Source organism: Microcaecilia unicolor, chromosome 3 (assembly GCF_901765095.1).
Source record: "Microcaecilia unicolor chromosome 3, aMicUni1.1, whole genome shotgun sequence".
Taxonomy (NCBI): domain Eukaryota; kingdom Metazoa; phylum Chordata; class Amphibia; order Gymnophiona; family Siphonopidae; genus Microcaecilia; species Microcaecilia unicolor.
In genome coordinates this window covers 189,519,254-189,546,097 of record NC_044033.1, presented here as the reverse complement: position 1 = coordinate 189,546,097, position 26,844 = coordinate 189,519,254, and the positions used below count along the sequence as shown (strand labels likewise).

Sequence of the window (26,844 nt, the reverse complement as noted above, 5' to 3'; positions counted from 1 at the left end):
TTCTACCTGTTTGGAAGTTTTAAGGTCATCAGACACAATCACCTCCAAGTCCCACTCTTCGTATGCTGAAGCACTTTACCCCCTGTACTGTATCGTTCCCTCGGATTCTTGCGACCCAAGTGCATGACCCTGCATTTTTTAGGATTAAATCTTAGTTGCCAAATATCGGTCCATGCCTCCAGCTTCGCTAGGTCCTTCCTTATGTCATTCACACTCTCTGGGGTGTCTATCCTGTTGCAGAGTTTGGTGTCATCTGCAAAGAGACAAACCTTACCAGGCAACCCTTCCGCAATATCGCTCACAAAGATGTTAAAAATGGCCGGCCTAAGGACTGATCCTTGTGGTACTTCAATGACAACATCCTTTTCTTCAGAGCAAGCTCCATTTACTACTACCCTCTGTCTCCACTTAAATGGTTAGTACCGCTGAAAATAACTAGTTAGCGCTAAACTGCAAACTGGCAATTTTGGGGGCATTCCGGGGAAGGAGTCAGCACTTCGCCACTTAAGGGTTGATATTCAGAACTTAACCAACCGGTTTAACTGCATAAATAGGATGGCATAAAAGTCAGTCCTACCTTTATGCAGTAACCCATAGCCGCGTATGTGTTAGGTAGCTCCACAAAACTAGTTATTCAGTGCCAAAGCCTGGACATGGCCCAGCATTGAATATCCTAGGTTTAAATGCCTACGGCAGTCAGCAGAGTGCTGATTGCAGCTGGCTGACTATTACATCTTTATAGTTTTAAATTTCATAAATATGTCCTTTGAAAATGATCTTGCATTATGTCTTACGTCCATCCCCAACCCTCTGCTTCTGTTCCCTCCTCCTGAGTGGTTCCATTGCTCCTCCACAACCGCTAATGCTTACTTGGGTTTGCCACCCATCTTACCAGCTCTGCAGCTACCTCCCTAGATGGCAGCACCTTTGGTCATTCTCTCACTTGTTCACTTGAACTCAGCATTCTTTCTTCCCCAGCTCCCCATTGCTCTTTTTTCACTGTCCATGCCCTCAGACCTCCAATCCCCCCTTTCTCTTTCACTCAACCTACCTCTGCCCTCTGTTCTCATATTCTCACCCCAGACCTTTCTCTGCTCATTCTGTCATCCCCAGATCTTTTTACTCACTCATATCCCAAAGTCCCTCTTGCCCACTGTCACTCCTTTCCCCACTTGCCCATTCTTTTACTCTCTTTCACTCTCCCTTTCTCAGGCTATCATACCCCCACCATGTTGCTCATGCTCTTAAATCCTAACCCCATTGCTCATGCGCACTCTGCCCCCATTGATTTTACCTCTCTAGCCCTCTTGCTCATTCTTCCCCCATTTTCCCTTTACATACTCTCACCCAGGGCTTTTTTTGTGCCAGTACACACAGGTACGGCGTACCACCACCTTTTTCTATCCCTGCAACTGGCCTGCACCCTTCCTCTTGCTCCCATCTTCCCCGCGACCCTCCTTTTCTTTAGCGACTCGACAGCAATTAAGAGAGGCTACCAGCGTCGGGGCCTTCCCTCTGCGAGTCCCGCCTATAGGAAACGGGAAGTTGAAACAAATTTGGGTTCCTCTTTCCCACATGTATCACTTTGCACTTGCTCACATTAAATGTCATCTGCCATTTAGACGCCCAGTCTTCCAGTCTCGTAAGGACCTCTTTTAATTTTTCACAATCCTCTTGTGATTTAACAACTTTGAATAGCTTTGTGTCATCAGCAAATTTAATTACCTCACTAGTTACTCCCATCTCTAGGTCATTTATAAATATGTTAAAAAGCAGCGGTCCCAGCACAGACCCCTGGGGAACCCCACTAACTACCCTTCTCCATTGAGAATACTGACCATTTAACCCTAGTCTCTGTTTTCTATCTTTTAACCAGTTTTTAATCCACATAGAACACTATCTGCTATCCCATGATTCTCCAATTTCCTCTGGAGTCTTTCATGAGGTACTTTGTCAAATGCCTTTTGAAAATCCAGATACACAATATCAACTGGCTCACCTTTATCTACACGTTTGTTCACTGCATCAAAGAAATGTAATAGGTTGGTGAGGCAAAATTTCCCTTCACTAAATCCATGTTGGCTTTGTCTCATTAATCCATGCTTTTGAATATTATCTGTAATTTTGTTCTTTATAATAGTCTCAATGTCAGGCTCACCGGTCTATAATTTCCCGGATCTCCTCTGGAACCTTTTTAAAAAATTGGCGTACATTGGCCACCCTCCTCCTATCTTCTGGTACCACATTTGATTTCAAGGATAAATTACATATTACTAACAATAGTTCCGCAAGTTCATTTTTCAATTCTGTCAGTACTTTGGGATGAATACCATATGGTCCAGGAGATTTACTACTCTTCAATTTGTCAAATTGCCCCATTACATCCTCCAGGTTTATAGAGATTTCATTCAGTTTTCTTTGACTCGTCAATTTTGAATACCATTTCTTTCACCGATATCTCTCCCAAATCTTCCTCGGCGAAGACCGAAGCAAAGAATTCATTTAATCACTCCTCAATGGCTTTGTCTTCCCTGATTGCCCCTTTTTGGTCATCTAGCGGTCCAACCAATTCTTTCACCGGCTTCCTGCTTTTAATGTACCTAAAAAAAATTTTTTTTACTATATGTTTTTGCCTCCATCGCAATCTTTTTTTAAAAGTCCCTCTTTTCCTTCCTTATCAGCGCTTTGCATTTGACATGACATTCCTTATGCTGTTTCTTATTATTTTCAGTTGGATCCTTCTTCCATTTTCTGAATTATTTTCTTTTAGCTCTTCATTCACCTCACTTTTTAACCATGCCGGCTGTCATTTGGTCTTTCGTCCTCCTTTTTTAATATGCGGAATATATTTGGCCTGGGCTTCCAGGATGGTATTTTTGAACAGCATCCATGCCTGATGTAAATTTTTGACCCTTGTAGCCGCTCCTTTATGTTTTTTTTCCACCTTCTCATTTTATCATAGTCTCCTTTTTTAAAGTTAAACGCTAACGTATTTAATTTCCTATGTATACTTATTTCAAAGCTAATATCAAATCCGATCATATTATGATCACTGTTATCAAGCGGCCCCAGCACCATTACCTCCCGCACCGGTTCATGCGCTCCACTAAGGACTAGGTCTAGAATTTTCCCTTCTGTCGTCGGCTCCTCTACCAGCTGTTCCATAAAGCAGTCCTTGATTTCGTCAAGGAATTTTACCTCCCTAGCATGCCCTGAGGTTACATTTACCCAGTCAATATCAGGGTAATTGAAATCACCCATTACTATTGTGTTGCCCAGTTTGTTTGTGTCCCTAATTTCCTTTAATATTTCTACATCCGTCTGTTCATCCTGGCCAGGCGGATGGTAGTACACTCCTTTCACTATCCTTTTCCCCTTTACACATGGAATTTCATTCCATAGAGATTCCAAGATGTGTTTTGTTTCCTGCAGAATTTTCAATCTATTTGATTCAAGGCCCTCCTTCACATACAATGCTACCCCTCCAACAATTCGATCCACCCTATCACTACGATATAATTTGTACCCCGGTATGACAGTGTCCCACTGGTAATACTCCTTCCACCAGGTGTCAGAGATGCCTACTATATCTAATTTTTCATTTAGTGCAATATATTCTAACTCTCCCATCTTATTTCTTAGGCTTCTGGTATTCTTATATAGACATTTCAAACTATGTTTGTTGTTCCTATTTACATCATGCTCAGTACTTGACAGTATTAATTTGCAATCTTTTGTCTGATTTTTATTTAAGGAAACCTGATCTAATATGGTCTCTTTTACAACCTCAATATCGGAATACCCTGTCTTCCCTGTTTTGGTGATATCTTTGAAAGATGCCTTATTCCGAACCATGTGCTTTTGAGTGACTGTTGGCCTCCCCCCAGTTTCTAGTTTAAAAGCTGCTTTATCTCCTTTTTAAATGCTGGTCCCACGCTGGTTAATTTTTTTTGTTCCTCAGAATGCTTCCTGTTTCTGCTGGAGGGAATTCTTGCTATATGTCTGTACATAGCTTTGTGCGAGAGGATAGTACATCCCCTGGTGGGCAGGTCCTGGCTACAGGAGTTCTTCCTACTTCACCAGGGTGATGCTGTCCTTCTAGGAGACCTTCCTCTTCCAAGGTAACACAGGGGCTACCAGACTGGAGGTGGGACTTCTCTACAGCATCCCTGCAGGTCTCCTCTATGTACCTCTCTGTCTCCCTAAGCTCCACCAAGATTGCTACTCTAGCCTCAAGCGAACGGACCCGTTCTCTAAGAGCTAGGAGCGCTTTGCGTTGGGCACACACATATAATCGCTCACCAACTGGGAGATAATCATACATGTGACACTTAATGCAAAAGACTGGATAGCACCCCTCAGCATGTCACCTTAATCTCCCTTTCTACCTTCCTCCATGCTTAGCATGACTCCCCATGTCCCCTCCCACATTCCTCCATGCCCAGCATGTCCCACGATCTCCGCTTCCACCATGCCCCCCGATATCCCTTTTCACCCTCTCCATACCCAAGCCAGAATGTTCCCCAATCTCTGCTCCCCCATTGTTCTGTGCCCAGCATGCCCCCTCAAATTCCCCTTTCACCACATCCAGCAAATTGTTGTTATTGAGGCCTATTTATCAAAAGTAAGCCTTGACCTGTTTTTCCCCAAAGACAAGTAGCATCAGTTTTCTACAATTTCTAACAACCATTTGCTGGATGTGGTGAAAGGGGAATTTGAGGGGGCATGTGGAGGACAATAGATTTTTTAAAAACTTATTTGACATCGTTTTAATTCTTTTGAAAGCTTCCCATATGTAGATATAAATATCATGCAATACAACATTATTGTGGCTGGTAGAAACAGCAGTTATAAACTCTGTATTTCGTGCTCATTTTTCTACACTGTTCTATACAATACAGGTGGCCAAATTTCAGTGAGGATATCCTGTTTCCTGATGGCTTCATCTTATCTGTTACTGTAATCTGCACTGAGAAGCCTTATAATATACCACTGCATTCCACAAAACATGCTGTCCCCTGTTCTCAATGTAACCTCCTTAGTCCCATGGGGTTCTGACTCCTGCAGTCAGTCTCCCTCCCCTCCCCCCAGCCCGCTTCAAACCGGAGGCTCCTTATCGATCCTTATCGATGTAGCGCTTCTGAGCTCTACTACTACTACTACTACTTATCACTTCTATAGCACTACAAGGCATACGCAGCGCTAAAAGAAAAAGATAAAGCTGCCGGTACAGAGCCAGCAAGCCTCGCTGTCAGTGTTGTAAGCACGGAGCTCTGTACCGGCAGCTTTATCTTTTTCTTTTTAGCACGTGCAGTGGTGGCAGCCACCACTAGACCACCAGGGTGGCTATAGTGTGTGTCAGCATCAGTGGCAGGCAAGGGCTACCTGGCAGAGCCTCTGGGCCCCCTGAAGCTTCTGGGTCCTCGGGCACTGCCCGGTTGCCTGAATAGTCAGTCTGTCCCTGAGCCTGCATTTTTTAGCATTAAATGTAAGCTGCCAAATTACAGACCATTCGTCTAGCTTTGCTAAGTCCTTTCTCTTGTTATCCACACCATCAGGGATGTCTACCCTATTGCAGATTTTTTTTTATCATCCGCAATGAGGCAAACAAAGTCACTAGAACTCCCTAAGTTCCTTCTGTACTCTCGAATGTATGCCATCGGGCCCCATCGCTTTGTCAAAAAAACAACTATAGTGGGATTTGAACCTTGGTCTACAGTCCACTGTATTAACCACTAGGCTACTCTCGAATGTATGCCATTGGGCCCCATCGCTTTGTCAAAAAAACAACTATAGTGGGATTTGAACCTTGGTCTACAGTCCACTGTATTAACCACTAGGCTACTCCTCTCTTTTGTTGAAACTGGCATTGTGCCTGCCAGGGTCTGTCAACTCGTGGCTCCTGGCTGAGTCTTTATAAAACAGACTGTTCGCAAACTGTGTTTGGAGGGGTCCTTCACCGTAATGGAGAAGTTGTTCTATGAGGGCTCTTTAGGGGTAGCAGTTCTTTGACTGATGAGTCTGTCTCTGATCATGACATCCAACTGGCTGAAGAGGGAGGCTATCCGATAATTTACTAGTGCCACTTTGGCCACCCCTACGATGTCTGATCTATCACAATCTTACAGGTCAGTACAACAGCATATTGTTCAAATCCAAATAATCTTCCCTGAGATTGGCTATGTAAAAGTCAAGTGGTGCGGTTTCCGATAAGGCCGATAAAGGCGGTATTTCCTTGTAAATTCTTTTTTCGATACTGGTTTGTGTGGTTGACAATTAAAAGAGGTCCAGTTCTGATTTAATGCATTCTTCCGAACCGTGGTGCACAAAAGCCATGATGAGAGAGTGGGTTTCACACAGATACAGTGTGTGTGTGAGAGAAAGTGTGTGTGAGACACAGACTCTCTGTGAGACTGAGTGTATGAGACCAAGAGAGTGTGTGAGTGACTGTGTGACACGTAGAGAGTGAATGTGATAGTGTGAGACATAGAGTGTGTGAGAGTGAGAGAGAGAAAGACATTAACTGTGAGAGAGAGTGTGTGAGAGAGAGAGTGTATGTGACAGAGATACCTCCCCCCCTCTCTGGTTTCCGGCCCCACCTCCCTCCTTCTCTCTGGTGTCAGCCCCCCCCCCCCCTCTCTCTGGTGTCTGAGCGTTACTGTGCTTCAAGGAACTGACCAATCCTATTTAATAGAATGACCTCCAACATTCTGAAGCTGAGAAACCTCGTGTGGTTGGTCACTTCTGCTTGTGACGAACCCGGAAGTACGTGATGTCAATTCAGGAGATGGATACAGAGAGCAGGAATGCCTCAGCCATGCAGTCAGTTTCAGAATGTTGGAGGTGCGTTTTATTATATAGGATATCTCATCGATCCACATCTGTTATACACCTTTTGAAATGCACCTTTTGTTTTTGACAGTCTTAAGTAGTCACCTCTTACAGAATGTTTCATAACCGTTTCTGGTTTTGCATTTCCTCTATAGATTGTTTTCCAGACCCGCAGAGAATTCAGAGGTATCACATCAATAGGTCTGCCCTGTATGGTTCCATAAAAATTCCGATTATAGCTATGTAACATAGCATGCACTACATCTACATAGTGAAAGGTGTTGGGTGACATGAAGTACCACCACATTTTAGACTTTAGAGTGTGGTTAAACCTCTCTACCATGGCCATTTTTACATCGTGGTTGGTCACAAAATGGCAGATTCCTTTTCTTTTCAGTAATGTCCACAGAGGGTTTTTAAAAAACTCTTTACCCTTGTCTGTCTGTATTTTTTTAGGCACGTGGCCTAAAATAAATACCTTTTCAAAGGCTTTGGCCACTTCATGATTGTTTTTTGTTTTTAGACTCATGGCCCAAGCATATTTCAATAAAATGTTGATAATTGTTAGTATGTATTTATAGCCATAGTTAAAATAAGACAGTGCTGACAGATCCACCAAGTCCAGTTGCCACTGAGTGTCCACCTCTGAAGTTATGATTTTGTTTCTTTGTGAGCAGATAGATGTACGGTATAAGCGTACTATCTGCTGAGCCATTCTTCTACCTGCTTTTTTTTGAGAGCCTTATTATATTTTCTAGAGGAATTCAACAGAGGCATGATGCCTCCTAAACCCCCTACAGCCTCTGAATTGAAGTAAATTCTGCTTAGGTTTTTTTTGTACATCATAGGGTGGTGCGCACTTCAACACTGTTGAAAGCAGGATACTGGGCTAGATGGACCATTGGTCTGACCCAGTACGGCTATTTTATGTTCCTAACAGTAGCACAGTGTCATAACAACAGGGTGTTTATTTTTAAAAAGTCCTTGGTGTTTGTGTGTGTGTGTGTGTGGGGGGGGGGGGCTATGTAAGGGGAGAGGGGAGGAGGCGTCTGCATAGCTGGCCACTGCATCTCTCTATGCACGCAAGCTTTGGGCTTTGGCAGCTTTTTTTTTTTCCCCCGAGTTGTCAGTGTGTAAAGTGTGAAATATATTTCTAGTCCAGACATGTCTGGAACGAGGACTCGCACAATTCAAAGCTACCATACATTTCTTTCATATGACCTACTTCACTTTACAATACAGCACATCACTGTGTGAGCAGGACTTGCTTGCTCATATAGATAGTCAGGAATGGTCAGCATTTGTGTAAACAAAAGCGTTTTTTTTAGAGTTCTACTAAGAGAGACTTCTGCAAAACCTGTGTGGAGCGGGTAGAGGTGAATCGATTTTTCAGTCATTCAAAAAGTACAAAGACCAGGGGACGCTCAATGAAATTGTATGGAAATACTTTTAAAACAAATAGGAGGAAATATTTTTTCACTCAAACAATAGTTAAATTCTGGAACTTATTGCTGGAGGATGTGGTAATGGTGGTTAGCGTATATGGCTTTAAAAAAGGTTTGGATACGTTCCTGGAGGAAATGTCTATAGTCTGTTATTGAGATGGACATGGGGGAAACCACTGCTTGCCCTGGGATTGGTAGCATGGAATGGTTCTACTAATTGGGTTGCTGCCAGGTACTTGTGACCTGGATTAGCCACTGCTGGAAGCAAGATACTGAACTAGATAGACCATTGGTCTCAGTGCTGGCCCAAGGGAAGGGAAGGGAAATGGGACTTGATGTACCGCCTTTCTGTGGTATTTTGCAACTACATTCAAAGCGGTTTACATATATACAGGTACTTATTTTGTACCTGGGGCAATGGAGGGTTAAGTGACTTGCCCACAGTCACAAGGAGCTGCAGTGGGAATCGAACCCAGTTCCCCAGGATCAAAGTCCGCTGCACTAACCACTAGGCTACTCTGCTAAGATGTTGGCCTCCCCCTTGGGCCGAGATGTTGCTCCCTACCCCATGCCAAGATGCCTCCCCCTCCTGAGCCAAGATGTTGCCCCCTCCCTACCTCCAGCCTGCTCACATCGTTTACCTGTTTCGTCACAGAGTCTCCTGGAAGAGTGAGAAGACCTGCGCTAACCGGAATAAGTAATCACAAATTGGAAATAGAAACATTAGACAAAATATGAAATGAAAACCCCAAGAAGACATATTCTGTAGTACTGGAGAATCAGAAGAAGAAATGCATTTCCCCTTTTAGGACTAGATTCTATAAATGGTGCCGAAAAATCAGTGCTGAAAATTTTAAGCGCTGAGTGCTATTCTATAAAGAATTTGCATCCTCTATAGAACAGAGCTAATTGCATAACTTTAGGTGCTGATTGAGTCCATTCTGTAACAATGTGCATAAAATCTTGGAATGCCCTTGAAATTACATGCTGTAAGAGTTCAACACACAGTGTTATAGAATATGATGTGTGTGTAACTCCCAATTAATGCCAATTAACATCAATAATTTGTTGTTAGCCAGTTATTGGTGTGGATTGGCTCATTAATCAATTAGGTTGTGTATGCAGAAATCAGCTATGTGCACTGATTTGCGTGCACAACTTTAGCTGCCATATATAGAATCTGATGATTCACATTGCAAAATACAAAGATACAAGAGATGGTCATTTAAGAACATAAGAATAGCCGTACTGGGTCAGACAATTGCTCCATCTAGCCCAGTATCTTGTTTACAACAGTGGCCAATCCAGGTCACAAGTACTTGGCAGAAACCCAAATAGTAGCAAAATTCCATGCTAGCAATCCCAGGTCAGGTAGTGGCTTCCCCATGTCTATCACAATAGCAGACTCTGGGCTTTTCCTACAGGAACTTATCCAAACCTTTTTTTAACTCATATAGGCTAAACGCCGTTACCACATCCACCGGCAACGAGTTCCATAGCTTAACTATTGTTTGAGTGAAAAATATTTCCTACTATTTCTATTTCCATACAGAAGCAAAGAGTAGGAAGAGAAGGCTCTTCTCAAGAACCGGAGGAGAAGTGATGATGAAAATCAATCTTTATTACCAGAAAACCAGAAACGACTCAACACAGCAGCCGTATTTTGGCGCCCACGCGCCTTCCTCAGGAGTCTTATTATGTATAGCTGGTTATGTAAAACGATGTCTTTATTTTTAAAAAATCTATATTCACAAACGATGTAAATATAATCCGCAGGTGAACTGGATAGTAACACCGGACTATCAAAATCGCTTCAATGAAGTATTTCCATGCAATTTCATTGAGTGTCCCCTGGTTTTTGTACTTTTTGAAAGAGTAAAAAATTGGCAACCAGAATTGAATACAATACTCAAGGTGAGGTCGCACAGAGGCATTATAGTATTTGTGGTTTTATTTACCATCAGTAGTATAACTTACATATCATATGTCAAAGCTAATTGGCATATTTTTTTGTCATGTGGCTACACCCATTTCCCGTTGCATCAGCCAATCAAAATCAATCCACCCAAGCCACACTCACTCTCTGATCAAGCCACGCCCACTCGCCACCCACCCATAAGTTTAATCCCTCCCAGTGCATCCCAGGATGCACTGAGCAGGGGCGGGGTGCTGCCATTTTGCAGTGGGTGGGTCCAACAAGCAGAAGGGAGTAGGTCTGCCTCCGACGAGACAAGGAATGATGAGGGGTTTGGGGGGGTGCGATTACACTAGACCACCAGGGCCAGTGTTAAATTAGGGGGGATTGGTAGGCCCGCAGGTTCACCAGAGTATTTTTTGGGAGGAGTTCAAGTTTTTTGCAGGGTCAGGGGGTCCAATCATTACTGGACATACACACAAGAGCTATGCCGACAGCACAGCTCTTGTGGGCATGCGCCAGGAACAGCGTACATATAATTTACATGCTGTTAGTGTTGAGCATTGGTCAGTAATTCTGTCCCGCTGTTGAGCCGGTGTTTTTCTGGCGCTGTTCCCTACAGTATCGGAGTTTTGTGCATTGGGCCCTGAATCTGCACTATAGAACAACATGGCTGTGGTTTGTCTGAATTTTACTTCCTGCTGAATCTGTGAGATTACTTTGGATTTTTGATCTGGTGCTCACAAAATGTCTTTTTTTTCAGGTATGGCTCTTGCTCGCAAGTGGACAGGCTGTTCATTCTTTCTATTCTCCTTCTTTTAGGATTTTTATGATTGTAAGGTCATGGCTTATGCATGTGATTTGTTAATGTTCATATCAAGTTCTCTATGTTACCTTTATTGTCTAATAGATTTTCTGGGACAAATCTAAGGCTGTGCCCTTTAAAGCTGTTTGAGATTGCATCCAGTAATACATAATTTCAGGAAGAAGCATAGAAAAGTGAGGCAAATAAAGACCATATGGCCTATCTAGTCTGTTCATCCATGACATCTATTCTCCCTTTCATTCCCTTAGAGATCCCAACCTTTCTTACATTTGGATACAGTTTTCATCTCCTTCATCTCCACCAGGAGACTGTCCCATGAATTCACTATCCTTTCCATAAAGAAGTATTTCCTCAGATTACTCCTGGCTATCCCCTTTCACCTTCATCTTATGCCCTCATTCCAGATCTTCTTTTCAATTGAGAAACTTGGTTCTTGTCCATTTATGCCACAGAGGTATGTAAACATTTCTATCATATCTTCCCTCTCCTGCTTTATTTCAAAGTATATACATTGAGATCTTTAAGTTTGTCCCCATATGTTTTTTAATTTTATGGTCTCTATTTTTTCTTTAAAAACCTTTGGTTAAAATTGATTGATTATTGTTATATTTGGAAGGGGAAACCACCTAGATTGCATTTCACATTCTCAAGGCCTCTAAGACAGGGATTTCCAACTTTTTTGGCTATATAGATCCTTATCAGTCTCTAAAACATTTCAGGACCCCAACTCTATCCCCAACCATGTTTAAGACTTCCTCCTCCCCAACTCAGTCCTCATTAGTCTCTTCTTTCCTTACCTATTGCTGCTGTGCCCCTGTGGTTCATAGGTTGCTGCTAGTTCGCAATGCCACTACTGCTCCTGCTGATTCAGCCCATGCAGCATCCAGAGGCTCCTATGGTTAAATTTAAACTTGCCCACTGTATCATGGCATTGGACATCAGTGGCTAATAATGTGTGTTCACAGTATGATTGGTGCTAGTGTGGTAGCTCATGTTAGGAACTATGCTTGTACCTTCCTATTTGGTTTGATTCTAAATTGAAAACCGGTAAAAGTTGTCATCAGTTGGCCCTTGTTAGTCTAAAGCAGTGTTTCCCAATACGGTCCTGGAGTATCCCCTTGCCACAATGAATATGCATGAAATTGATTTGCATGCTCTGCCTCCATTATATGCATATCTCTTTCATGTACATTCATTATGGATATTCTGAAAACCTGACTGGCAAGGGGATACTCCAGGACCAACTTGGGAAACACTGGTCTAAAGGTACTTGGATTGTTGAACACCTGTTGGAAAATTCTAAATGAATTGTCATTTAAACAGCTCATTGAGACATTATGTTTGTCCCCAGTCCTTCTTTTGGTTGCAGTTGAGACATTGCTTATAGAGCTGCAAGATTATTGTAAATGAACTAGAGCTGCAATCACAGTCTATCAGCGTTTGTGGTGTGGCTCAGCTTTTTGGCTGTCTTGCCGCTAGTTTTTAAATATTGAAGTTAACAATTTATAAACTGCTAAATTGGATCATGACCTTCTAAGTGGTGTGCAATAAAAATGCAATAAATATATCATCACATAAATCGAAACAAACAACAATATGTAAACAAAGTGGGACTCATAAAAGGATGTGTCATTAGGAGAAAAATTCTATAATAGGCCACCTGGTAGGAGCTTAGTCTATAAAGGAATGTAGGTGCCTACTTTCCTTTACAGAATACTAGCCTAACCGGCTACATGAATAAAAGTAAGGTATGAGCACTTATGCCATCCATACTGCCCTGAAAAGCCAGAACACAGTATCTCAAAACTGTGTTCAACCTAAATAACTCGCCAGATGTCCTGTAGTTACTGTGTATTTCTTAATTGGAGCACAGAAACAAAAACAAAAGAGGGGGCAGACCAATGTGGTTCCAAAACAAGTCGTTTAATGAAGGATGACAACTAAAATGACTCAAAAGACGTGACACAGTCCTGCGTTTCGGTGCCACTTGCGCCTGCTTCAGGAGTCAATTTGTTCAGCCACAGATGACAAATTTCAAAATGTAAGGGCAAAAACATCCAATATTTCAGCATGCAAAAAGCTAAAAATCAAAATGACAAGGCAAAAAAGCATGTCGTAAAGACAAACATAGAATAGTGCATGTCAGAATGCAGCTATAAAAAGGAAAGTATTCCAAGCTGATGTCGAGTCTTTTTTGCATCGAGTCTATTGAGTCATTTTAGTTGTCATCCTTCATTAAACCACTTGTTTTGGAACACATTGGTATGCCCCCCCCCCTTTTGTTTTTGTTTCTGTGGACTGTTATTAGGGGGATACATTTGCTTTCTTTTTTTGTTCTTTCTTAATATGGAAGCCATTTTCTCCAAGGACAAGCAGGCCTATTTATTCTCACAAGTGGGTAACTTGGTGCTGCGTTGCCCGGTCCAGAGCTTCTAGCAAGCTCAGAACAGGGCTTTGTGGATCATGAGACATGCTCCATCATGCATGCATGAGTGCCTTCCCACCAACTGCGAGGCGCCTCTCCCGCAGTTCTTCCTTTACCGCGGTGAAGAGAGGCTGTGTTTTTTTTCTGGTGTCCCTTCAACACCCAGTCAAAGAGAGTTTTTTGTGACTTTCAGTTATTTTCAGGAAGATTTTTTTTCTGCCCATTTTCGGGTCCCCCTTTCCCTCTTCCCTTAATATCTTTTTTAGTAATTTTGCCTTAAAAAAAAAATGTTTCCTTTATTTTCCGGTCAGTAGGCTGTGTTTAGGCCTTGACTCCGGCCAGGTTTTTCCCATCTCTTTTTTTCTCGGTGTCTTGCCCCTTTTTCCGGCACCATTGAGCCATTTGATTTCGCTCAGGAAGTTTTTCCATCCATATCATCTAAATCCCAGTGGCTTTAAGTGCTGTACCTGGTGCATTCGGATCATCTCTGGTGCAAACATCCATTCTTGGTGTCTTCAGTGCTTAGGGCCCAACCATAGCCCTGCTAACTGTATCCTCTGCACAAGAGAACACAGGTGTCCAAGAAGGCTCAATGGGAAAAGGTTTATGGAGCCAGGTCTAAGTCCATGACGCTTCCATCATCGGTGTTGGTGGCAGCGGCATCGACATCGAAGACTGTATCGGGTGCATTGGTCCCAGGTATGACTGCTTCAAGAGATATGGATGCTGGGAGCAGTAGTTTATCGAGTGGGTCTCCACCTGTCTCAATGCTGGCTGCTGGACAGGGCAGTGTCAGACCCAACCCCGAGACGACATGAGGATTCAATGTCGTCCTCATCGGTACCAATGAGAGTGCAGAGTTTTGGGCGGACTAAGAAGCATTGGCACTGGTCCTCCTTGACGCACAGTGCTGGGAGCTCTGGGGCATCGAGAGACTTGACACCTGAGAAGTGTCGGTACTGGGAGGATTGCTCCCCCTCCATTCAAGAGGTGCCAATGTGCCATCTCTGAGCAGCCAAGACCCAGCTTCTGTCTGAAACCCAGGGGTTCTGCAACCTGTCTGTGAACTGGCACCCCAGCTTTTCCCGATGTCTGCCCTCGATGAACGTATCTGGGCCTTGTTATCTGAACTGCTGGAGGGCCTCATGCAACAGTGTGCATCAGTACCATGGGTGCTTGTGCCTGCCATACCTCCTGTTGCGGCCTCACTTGAAAACGGTCTATGAACTAACTAACTTCCGCAAACTACTGAAGACCCATCTCTTTATCAAGGCATACCACAAAGATCAACAAATATGAACTCCTATACATAAATCTAGAATTGTCTTATAATATTTGCTTGTTATACCACTATAATGTATTTCATTATCATATTACCCAAGAACCTTCTGTAATACTAAATGTATACTTTATCATATATTTCCACTATTCATGATGTATTGTAAGCCACATTGAGCCTGCAAAGAGGTGGGAAAATGTGGGATACAAATGCAATAAATAATAATAATAATAAATAATAATTTTAGTAAGTGCCTAAGGCAACAAGAGCAGACGTGGATTTATTTCTTTGGGTCAGTAGAACCAGTGGGTTTAAATGCATGTATTGAATGGTCAGCTTTTTTTTTATTGTATTTGCTGAGTATTTATTTACCCTTGATTTTTGATTAGTGGGTGGCGACCAGAAGTTGTAGGCGAAAGCTTTAACTCTGACGCAGCAGAGGTGAAACAGGGATTCCCCGTCTAGTTTGGATCATAATGCTATGCTTCTGAGTGACTGTGATCAGTTTTTGTTATTCTGTATGTGCAACTGAAATCAACATAGCAGATTGTTTGTTCCAGTGAATGCTTTGACAGGTTTTTATTCTGTTTGATATTTCTGTGATTGAAGTACAATTTTCTCTGACCGTTGATAGCTTTTTGTTGCTCCAGCTTGGCGATGTGAGCTGTGTGAGCATTGTATTGATAATTGAAGTCTTTTTTTTTTTCTCCACTTCTTTTTGATTGTTGAGATTTGTTTGTATCATTATTAGAAACAATTTAAGTGAGTTTTCTTATTATTATAGGAAACTCATTTAGATATAGTTGAATCCATGAAACTAACAACTAGATGGTCCCTTCCTACTATATATTCTCCCATGGAAGGAAGAAAAAATGGTGCGGCAATTTTATTTAAAAAAAAAAAAGATCTGATGTAGCGTTAATTTCTCATATCAGTGATGTTCATGGAAGAGGGGTTAAGATATTGATAACTGTTGGGTCCCAAAAATTATCCATTATGAATATATACACCCTCAATTTGGATTGTCCTGAGTTTTTCCATGAAATTGTATGCCAACTAATATTCCCTGTATAATTGGCAGAGACTTTAACTTAATTTTAAATCCTTCTATTAATAGATGCTCTACACAGTGTATAGGAAATGCAAATCTTGGCATGCTTTACATAATGTTATTTTGCAATTCAACATGATTGATCCATGGAGATTAATGCATGAGAAAGAACTTAATTACACCTTTTGTTCAGCACCACATACATCTTATTCTCAAATTGAATTTTTTTTAGTCTGTAGTTCATTATTTAAAAATATATTGTGTTCTGATATTGGTGAAAGTTCTGTATCTGATCATGCTCCCATCAGTTTGCAGTTGGATAGGATTTCCTAGTATGGTAAGAATAATGGAAATTTAACTCAGAATTACTCAATTGACAAGGATTTAAAGATCACATATGTGCAGCCATTAAAGAGTACTTTGAAGATAAAAAAACCCTGAAAACACTGAATTTGGATGCCTGTGTTTGGTATGCCTTTAAAGCATATATTAGAGGCATTATAATATACTTTTCTGCCAATGCATGAAAACAGAGAAATACAATTATAGATAAATTAGAAAAAGATATTAGAGCCAAAGAAAGACAAGATTATTATAACTCTGCAACTAATTGCTTAATTGAAGAATTGTAAAAACTTAGGGGTCCTTTTACTAAGGTGTGCAGAAAAATGGCCTGCGCTGCTGTAGGCACGTGTTTTGGATGCGTGCAGATCTATTTTTCAGCACACCTGTAAAAAATCCCTTTTTAAAAAATTTTGGCCAAAAATGGACTTGCGGCAAAATGACTTAGTGGTAAGGTCTGTTTATCTTTCTGCCTTCTCCCAGGTATAAAGGTACTAGTTATGTGTAAGCTGGAATGTCCAGGACTCCAGGAATTATGGTCCTAACGCCACCAGGTGGAGAGACAGAAAGACACAGAAAGCTATAGTAATATGAGAATTATCAGTAATTGTTTATTACACTTACCAATCAGGAATACAATTAGAATAAGTAATATAATTAATTCTCATATGAGACAGCAACCGGGACACAAACGTGACCTCTGACATTAACTATCTGATTGCCTCTGTCCATAATTCTCCTTTTATACCCTTTTCTCCCATTGGAAGTACAAAGTCAGCATATTCTAGTAAATTCTATCTTCCATGGTCAGCAGCAAATTTCCCCTTTCATTACTATATTCATGCACAGTATTTTCTTGCCACACATATCTTTGTTATGACTCCATATCTGCCTGTCTCCTCAACAGAAAGGGCAAGCTGACATGAGACTCACATTCTGTATAATTCAGTGGCGTAGCCAAGGGTGGGCCTGGGTGGGCCAAGCCCACCCACTTTGGGCTCAGGCCCACCCAGTAGCAGCACACCTATGCTGTTTCCCTAGCCCCACCAGCTGAAAACCCAACAACTGTCCCTTCTGCATACCTTGTAAATAGCAGATGGCATGCAGGTGAGACAAGGAGAGACCAAATCACCTGTGGGACTGGGAGGGGTTCTTCTGCCCACTCATCTTGAGTCCAGGCCCACCCAAAGTTGGGTGTCTGGCTACGCCCCTGGTATAATTTCTTATGATTTAGCTTCTCAGTGATTCTTAACCTGTTCATAGCCTGTTCACAGAGGCATAGCTGTGCTCATAATTCTCAGTTACTGTTGCAAAGTTATTTTATGGTTCATGACCTGCATGTCTCATATAAACAGGTCTCACACGTTAACCAGGCAGTAGTGGTTTATGTGTGTAGAATGCTTTTTACTGCCCGGTTAGCGCCGTGCGCCAGAAAATAAAAATTATTTTCTGGCGCGCGTAGTGGGCGTGCATAAAAAATCAAATTACTGCCTGGGCCACATCGACATCAACATATACAATATTGCTCTTGATGTCAGAGGAGGAGGCTTCCCAAGAGTCAGAGGATAAGGCTGTACCTTGGCACTCTTTAGGACGTGGACATGTTTCCACTGAGCTGAGGCAGGCACAGACTCACTCAGCTTGGTCTGAGTATGGTGAAGAATCTGAGTGGGACTGCTCATGGGACTCAGAGAAGGACCTACACTACTTCTCAGAGGAGGGGTCTTATGGGATACTCTGTTATCCCTCCCCACCAAAAGAGAGACGTAAATCTCCATCTGAGGATCTCTCTTTCACTGGTTTTGTTAGGGGGATGGTTTCTACCACCCCATTTAAGTTAGAGACAGAGGAAGAGTCTAGGGAATAAATGTTAACTGACTTAGGCTACAAGTCTCCTCCCAAGGAAGGGGCCACAGTACCATTGCACCCTATCCTTAAAGATGCACTGATGAAGAACTGGGAATCTCACCTCTCAATGCAGTTTGCACCTGAGAAGGTGGATACGCAGTATCATGTCCAGAAGGCTCCTGGATTTGAGAGGAACCAGCTGCCTCACCACTCTCTGGTGGTCAAATCTGCCCTCAAACGAGATAGGAATTCCAGGACTCTTGCCTCAGCGCCTCAGGTAGAGAGGCTTGGACACTGGACTCATTTGGGAGGGAAGCTTTTCAGGTCTCGATGCTTATTGTCCACAACCAGTCCTTCCAGCTCTATATGAGCCTTTACTTGCTGTCTTTGATCCGCAGTACACGTAATCCTTGCAGATTCTTTCCCACAGGAGCAGGCTGTAGAGCTTCACCAGTTGGTCCCAAAAAAACAGAAAGGCAGTTGATCCGCAAACTCCAAGATGGGAAGTGATAAAAGCAGATCAGTGATAGATATTTACTTGTTTAAATGACAATCTCCTTGCATCGCCCGACACTGGCTGTGTTTCACCCAAAAAGGGCTGCCTCAGGGGCTATCTTGTGGTTTTTAATGGCAAACAACTGTATGGAATGTCAGCAAAACTGTTGACAGTGTCTTTGTTGGGAAAAAACCCCAGCACAAACACTATTGTAGAGGTGGAGTCCTTACAACTGGCAAAATGGCGTATAGAGACTCCTCTTGCTATCGCTGGGCAATGCAAGGAGCTTCACCAGTTGGCCAGAAAGCTGCTGGAGTGTAGAAAATATCTAGCCAGGGTTGTGTATTACTCTTTTGATATAGTGTCCAGACTCTCTGCCATAGGTGTGGGGATGCGCAGACTCTTGTGGCTGCATGTCTTTGACCTAGAACCAGTGGTTCAGTAGAGGTTGGTGGACGTCCCTTGCCGAGGTTGGAGATAAGGTAGAAGAGGTTGTAGACCTCATCAAGAAACACACAGATACCATCCAAACTCTTGTGCATTCCTCCCCAACAGAGATACCTGCAATATCACCAGAAAAGCATATCATTTAAGCAAAGGGCTCCATAGCCAAAGCAAACAATAATGGGGAAAGAGGACACCCCTACCTGGTTACCTGAATTAGGCACTATTCCCCTTTCTAAAGCTTCCTTAAACACCCTGAGCAGGACAGGTAGTGTCAGAGGGAGAAATCTATAAAGCTCTACTGGGAAACCGTCTAGCCCCATTGACTTCCTCAAAAGCAAATTGGTTACTACGCACTGAACATCCAGTCCCAATATCAAAGAACTCAGTCTCTCTGCCTCCTCCACCTCAAGAATCAGCATCCTCGCCTGCTCCAAGAAGTCATCAATGAGTGCCTCAGATGGTCACGCTTCTGATTTGTATAACTTTGTATAGTAATCTCCAGATGCAGACTCTATACTCTCCTGAGCAGTTCACATGAAACTCTGACCATCTTTAACCTGAAGAATTGCTTGGGCTGCCATGAGAGCATAAGCCTTGCTATACTGGGACAGATCAAAGGTCCATCAAGCCCAGTATTCTGTTTCCAACAGTGGTCAATCCAGGACACAAGTCCTGGCAATATACCAAAGAGTAAAGCAGTAGATTTTCCTAAGTCCATCTTAATAATGGCTTATGGATATTTCTTTTAGGAAATTATCCAAACCTTTTGTAAACCCTGCAATGAATTCCAGAGTTTAATTATATGTTGAGTGAAGAAATATTTTCTCTGATTTGTTCTATATTTACTTACTTAGTAGCTTCATTGCGTGCCCCCTAGTCCTTGTATTTTTGGAAAGCATAAACAAGGGATTCAAACAAACTAGAAACTGGGGGGAGGCCGACAGTCACTCAAAAGCACATGGTTCGGAATAAGGTATCTTTCAAAGATATCACCAAAACAGGGAAGATAGGGTATCCTGATAGTGAGGTTGCAAAAGAGACCATAGTAGATCAGGTGTCCTTAAATAAAAATAAAAAGCAGACAAAAGATTGCAAGTTAATACTGTTAAGTACTGAGCATGATATAAATAGGAACAACAAACATAGTTTGAAATGTCTATATGCGAATGCCAGGAGCCTAAGAAATAAGATGGAAGAGTTAGAATATATTGCACTAAATGAAAAATTAGATATAATAGGCATCTCTGAGACCTGGTGGAAGGAGGATAACCAGTGAAACACTGTCATACCAGGGTACAAACTATATCGTAGTGATAGGGTGGATCGAATTGGTGGAGGGGTAGCATTGTATATTAAGGAGAGCCTTGAATCAAATTGATTGAAAATTCTGCAGGAAACAAAACACTTCTTGGAATCACTGTGGATTGAAATTCCATGTGTAAAGGGGAAAAAGATAGTGATAGGAGTGTACTACTGTTCCGCCTGGCCAGGATTAACAGACTGATGCAGAAATGTTAAAGGAAATTAGGTGAAGTCTAGCTGTTTCTGTCAGAGTTCTGCCTTGTCTCTGGTGTGGGGTGGTTTTGCCTGCCACTGCTGCTCCACGGCAGTGGCCCAAGGGCTCACGAACCTAGTTTCTGCCTTGAAAGCCTGACGCTTCCTATCCTATAACTTTCTGATTTCCTCAGGATTAGTTCATGAGATACTGTGTAAAATGCCTTTTGAAAATCCAGATACTCAATATGAATGGGCTCACCTTTATCCACATGTTTGTTCCTTACAACAGTCTCTATCATTTTGCTTGGCACCAATACCAGGCTCACTGGTCTATAATTTTCTGGGTCACCCCTGGAATCTATTTTTTAAAATTGGCATTACATTTCCCATTCTCCAATCTTCTAGTACCATGCTTGATTTTAATGATAAATTACATATTACTAACAATAGCTCTGCAAGTTCATTTTTCAATTCTATCAGTACTCTGGGATGTATACCATCCAGTCCAGGTGACTTGCTATTCTTTAATTTATCAAATTGCCCCATTACATCTTCCAGATTTGTTTCAGTTCTTTCAACTCATCACTATTGAATACCATGTCTGGCATTGTTATCTCCCCCACATCTTCCTTGTTGAAGATTAAAGTAAAGAATTCATTAGTCTCTCTGCTATGGCGTTGTCTTCTCTGAGTGCTTCTTTCACCCCTTTGTCATTTTAGCACAATAAGCCTGCCCCACTTTACACGTCTTAAACTTCACGATTTCCACCAAAATAACAGCTCTACTGGTGACCTCATCTAATTATTGCTTACATTTCCATTCTGTTCTCTACAGAGAATCCCTAAGCTCTTGTAACTTTTGGGGTTTCTCCCTTTTCAGTCTTGCCTTTAGCGAAATACATTTACCCCACATCACTGCTTTCAAAGCATCCCATTTCCATTTGTTTGTTCTTATATTCCACATTATCTGAACAGGTGGTTCAGGTCAATGTGAATTACAATAAACAAAGATTAACAAAAAGTATTACATATAAGTTAGCTGTCATATACCATATCCTATTATATAGTTAGACTGCTCTTATAACTTAGTACAATGTGCTCCTTCCTATCACAATAGTTAGTATAGCTTGCAACTCAGATTTACAAATGATTAACAAAACTTTGTATGGACTAGTAAATGATACATATGGATTAACTAGTAAAAAAGGCCTGTTTCTCAAACCAATGAAACAAGCGCTAGCAAGGTTATCATCTAATGGCGATTATGTTTTTAAGGAAACTGTTAGGAAGAATGTGCTGTGATGATAAAGAATAACTGGGAAGGGTGTATAATGAGTAATATGGTCCAGGGGTATGATATGTGGATTGTTTTCTTTTTTTTTATCTTTGTGTTTTGTTTTAATTTTTATTTATAGTATATTTCCAAAAAGCTAAAGAGTACGCAGAAATTTAAAATTTTTTATTAGAAATATAATGCTTGTTTACATTTGCAAGATTTATTTATAAACAATATTTTAGTGAATACTTTGTTACATTGAGGGAAAAGCTTTCCTTGTTCAGGACCATCTATGACTTTTACAATTGCATCAGAAGAGTTTCGAACTCTTGAAAATGCTACATACAGTTGCCCATGTTAAACACTGGTTCTGGGAGGAAAATGCCAACTTTTTCAAATGTTTTTCCATGTGACTTGTTAATTGTCATTGCAAAAGCCAATTTCACAGGAAGTTGTTTTCAACGTAATGTAAATGGGAGGTCAGTGTTAGATGGTGTTAGTTCAATACGTGGGATAAAAACAGTACTCCCTGCAGTTGACCCAGTTATTACTTGACTAATAATGAGGTTAGTTTTCAAGTCTTTCACTATTAAGCGAGTTCTGTTACATAAACCTCGCTTGGTATTTAAATTCCTGAGTAGGATAATTATGGCTCCAATTTTTAAATGCAGTTTATGGCAAGGTATGCCAGTTGGAGTTTGTTCATGAAGGAATTCTACAGGATATAACTGATGTTCCTCATCGTTGGAGTCATGAATGGAGTCCAAACTTAAGTAATTGTCTCATCTTCTAAAATATTTAGAACAACCTTATTTATCTTGTCAATATGTGCATTTTTTGGGCAAAGAATAGCCTTTTTAGCAAAGTTGTAAACAGTAACTGCAGTAATTTTTTCTCCTAAAACGGCATTAACTATATCGCCGTCACAAATGTGCTTCTGTGGGATTTTGATAATATCTTTGAAACCGTCTGGACATGGAAGATTTCCGTCTGCTAAAGTAATAAGCCAGTTGTTGTAATCTGGGTCTACAGAGCGGACATTGTTTAATTTTAGTATTTCAATTTTTTTCCATAGTTTATTTAACTTAATGCTGGCTTCAATAATGTGAGCTTGATCACTGTGTGGTACCACTGATAGAGTTTGTCGAAAATCTCCACCAAGGAGAAGAACTTTCCTGTCAAATGGTTTCTGATTGTTCATGATGTCTTTGAGGAGTCTATCTACAGCAGTAAGTGCCATACTGGGTGCCTTGGAGGGGCATAATCGAACTGAAACGCCTATCTCCATGGGCGTTTATCTCCGAGAACGGGTCCGTGAAGGGGCGGGCCGAACCGTATTTTCGAAAAAATGGACGTTTTTGAGCTGGGCGTTTGTTTTTTTTTAGCGATAATGGAAACTAAAAACGCCCAGCTCAAAAACGTCCTAATCCGAGCCATTTGGTCGTGGGAGGGGGCCACGATTCGTAGTACACTGGCCCCCCTGATATGCCAGGACACCAACTGGGCACCCTAGGTCAGTGCAGTGGACTTCAGAAAAAGCTCCCACATGCATAGCTCCCTTACCACGGGTGCTGAGCTCCCAACCCCCCTCCCCCCAAACCCACTACCCACAAATGTACAACACTACCATAGCTCTTAGGGCACCAACATGTGGGTACAGTGGGTTTTGGAGGCCTCCCATTTACCAGCACAAGTGTTACAGGTGTGGGGGGGGATGGGCCTGGGGCCACCTGGCTGAAGTGCAGTGCGGTACCCACTAAAAGTGCTCCAGGGACCTGCATACACGCAGGCCTCTAGGACTTGTTGCTGCTATATAACATTGGCACACCAGTTGACACCTGAAGACTAATCTCTCCGAAAACATCCTTTATTGGAATAACCGCGTTTAATCACAGTTAACTGCAGATCAGAGGTTGTGCCCCACTGGCAACCAGTCTCCCTGGTACTGAGATGAGCAGTAGGTCAGAGCTGGCAGAATGCTGTACAATGCCCTCTTTCAGCCACATTCAAGGTAATAACTAAGTTCTGTAACATGGCTAACACAGGAAAGGGAACTAAAACTGGCTTACAAAAATGGCCACTACCGCATGGACTACAACAGGAAACACAACAGGGCACACTCTGACCCAGTAGGCAGGGGGAAAAGCACCATGGGAGAAGAGCCTACCAACTACCAACATCGTGAGACTGTAACACAAGCTAATGAAATCACGGAGCCCAATACCCTACACCCACCACAATGCAATGCTGATGTGACCCTGTAGTGCACCCGAGAGCCACATCTGACCCTGGGAAAGGCTGTGACAGGATCAAACACATTCTGCTGTCATGGTGGTGGGTATGGCATTTGAGGCTGGCATAGAGGCTGGAAAAAAAGTTTGTAAAGTGGAGTTTTTTTGGTTGGAGGGGGTTAGTGACCACTGGGGGAGTCCGGGGAGGTCATCCCCGATTCCCTCCAGTGGTCATCTGGGCAGTTGGGGCACTTTTTTGGGACTTGTTCGTGAAAAAAAAGGGTCCAAAAAAAGTGACCCAAAATCGCGGTAAAAACGCCTTTTTTTTTTCGATTATCAGCTAAAGACGCCCAGCTCTCCTCGGCTGATAACCACGCCCCAGTTCCGCCTCCACCACTCCTCCGACATGCCTTCATCAACTTTATTCGTTTCTGCGACGGAGAGCAGTTGGAAACGCCCAAAATCGGCTTTTGATTATACCGATTTGGGCGCCTTTGCGAGATAAACGTCTATCTCCTGATTTAGGTCGCACTATAGGCGTTTTTCTCTTTCGAAAATAAGCAGGATAGTTGACTCATCCCAAATAAGGATTTTAGTATCTCTAAAGATGGAAGCATCATTTGATGTTAATCTGATATTTGATGTTGACGTTTCCAGTAGAGGAACAGGTAACTTAAACTCTGAATGATAAGTTCGTCCTCCTGGAAGGAGATTTGCAGCAATTCCTGTAGAAGCAACAGGTAGAGCAATTCCTCCATCTCCTCGGATGGAGCTCAGGATAGTATTATACGTATATGTTTTTCCACTTCCAGCAGGACCGTCTAGGAAGAAGCACGTGTGGGTTATGTTTTTTGTATTGCAGGCAGAAAGTATAGTATGAAATGCTTCCCTTTGCTCATTATTTAGTTTTTCTACCATTTGTTCAGCTTTCTGCTTTTCATCTACTACTTATCATTTCTAAAGCACTACTAGACGTATGCAGCGCTGTACACTTGAACATGAAGAAACAGTCCCTGCTCGACAGAGTTTACAATCTAATCTAATCTCCAACAGTCTTACAATCTAATCAATCTCCAACATTGAAGGCAAGTTTAGGATCTTCTATTCTGTGGATGACTGTTGGTAAACCAAAGTGTTCAAGTTTTTTGCCATGTGTAGTCAGAACAGCTTGGATTTTCTGAAGCAGTGGCGTAGGAACGGGGTGGGGGGGTGTGGGGGCAGTCTGCCCGGGTACACGCCGCTGGGGGAGTGTTGGCTCCGCTGGTTCACTGCTCTCTCTGCCCCGGAACAGGTTACTTCCTGTTCCGGGGCAGAGAGAGCAGGGAACCAGCGGAGCCGACGCAGCTCCCAGCGACGTGCACTCGGGGCGGAGTGGCCCTCCCGCCCGTCCCCTTTGGTAAGAATGTGCTGGGGGGGGTGCATGCATGCACCGAGGGGGGGTGCGCCGCAGTGGCGAACCACCCTGGGTGTCAGTCGCCCTCACTACAGCATTGTTCTGAAGGCACAATTGTTCACAAATCGAACAATCACCTTTGCAACCATGGATGTGTTGAAAATCTTATGTCATATTAAGTTTGTATTTTTGGAAAATTGGAAAGCATTTGATGGTACGGCAAAAACACAAATGTATGCAAAAAGGTGTCTGATTTGCTGTGGCATGCTGCATGTGAGTACATTGTCCAAGATGTTCTCCCACAGAGCTCCATCGTCAATGAGCCCCATTTTCTTGGCTGCATCTTGAAATGTATTATAAAGAACACATGCAACTGTTTTTAAGTCTTCAAAGGACTTAGCCCCTGGTTTGTGTAGTAGAATTAGCTTTAAACAGTAACGCTCAGGGTCCGCTGAAAAATGAACTGCATACATTCTCCCAAATGTTTTGTCATATCCTGCTTTTCTACATTTCCACTTTCGTTCTCTTTTGTCGAAAGTATAGTGCATAGGAACATCTACATACAAAATGGTCTTTGGAGGATTGTCTTCTGCATTAAGTTTAAACCACGCTGTTAAAGTGGTGTCCCTGGTTCTGGCTCTTTGTACTGCAGCCTCAACTTCGTTAGGGTGAAAAACAATGCTTTGTTGATCTGGTAAGTGTACTTCCAATCCCTGGATAGTATGTGATTGGTGATGCATTTTAAAACCGTTTAATCGCCATGCAGCTTCAGGAGCACTAACATATCTAGAGTCAGTAAATGTTTTAATTTCATCATGTTGTAAAGTTTGGTGCTCTGTAATAACCACATTGGCATAGATGCACATACTTCCACATTTATATGGGAATTGTACTTTAAAAGTAAGTAAGGGTTAAAAGGGACTACCCAACTGTTATTAATGAATTTTCCATTTAAGAGTGTACCGACGCCGTTATCCCTTCTGCGGTATTTAGGATATCCATCACAGTTCTCAATAGTTTCATTTTGGAATGGTTTTGGAAACTGTTTAGAGCACTTCCCATAAAGCATGCAGGGATAATTTAAGCTATGGTCACTGCATGGGCCATGTATCATATGTTCAGCAACTGTTGCATGGAGACGTGAAAAGTTGTCTATTTCAGGAATTTCAGCACATACGATTTTGTCAATTATTTCCTTTCTTTTCAGCTTGTGTTCCTCTTTCATGATAATTAATATATGAGCGTGAGGTAAACCACGCTTTTGAAATTCAATGACATGAATTTTTGCAAGAGGGACACCAAGTATATGTTTTTTTTTGCATATATCATGTAGTAACTCTTTTAGTTTTAAATGAAATACCCTTGCCAATAAGTCAGGTCGAAACTCTGGTGCCTGACCATTTTTTTAGATTTTGAGTAAATTTTTCCCATCTTGGTAATGAACAGATCTGGCTTGCCATATTTGCGAACTATTGCCATTGCATCCTGAAAATTTTGATACATATATCTTGGGCTGCCAGCAAATGATGGTAAAATAAATGCC

The 26,844-nt window shown here is 42.1% G+C and overlaps 1 long non-coding RNA gene across 1 annotated transcript; it reads right to left on the bottom strand.

The window, feature by feature from the left end:
- Positions 1 to 9,673: 9,673 nt before the first annotated feature.
- On the bottom strand, positions 9,674 to 26,204 carry LOC115464884. Its single transcript, XR_003941283.1, has 3 exons — positions 26,195 to 26,204; positions 24,416 to 24,417; positions 9,674 to 9,814 (listed from the first exon to the last, which is right to left on the bottom strand). It is a non-coding gene; the product is annotated as an uncharacterized LOC115464884 (long non-coding RNA).
- Between the last annotated feature and the right edge of the window lie 640 nt (positions 26,205 to 26,844).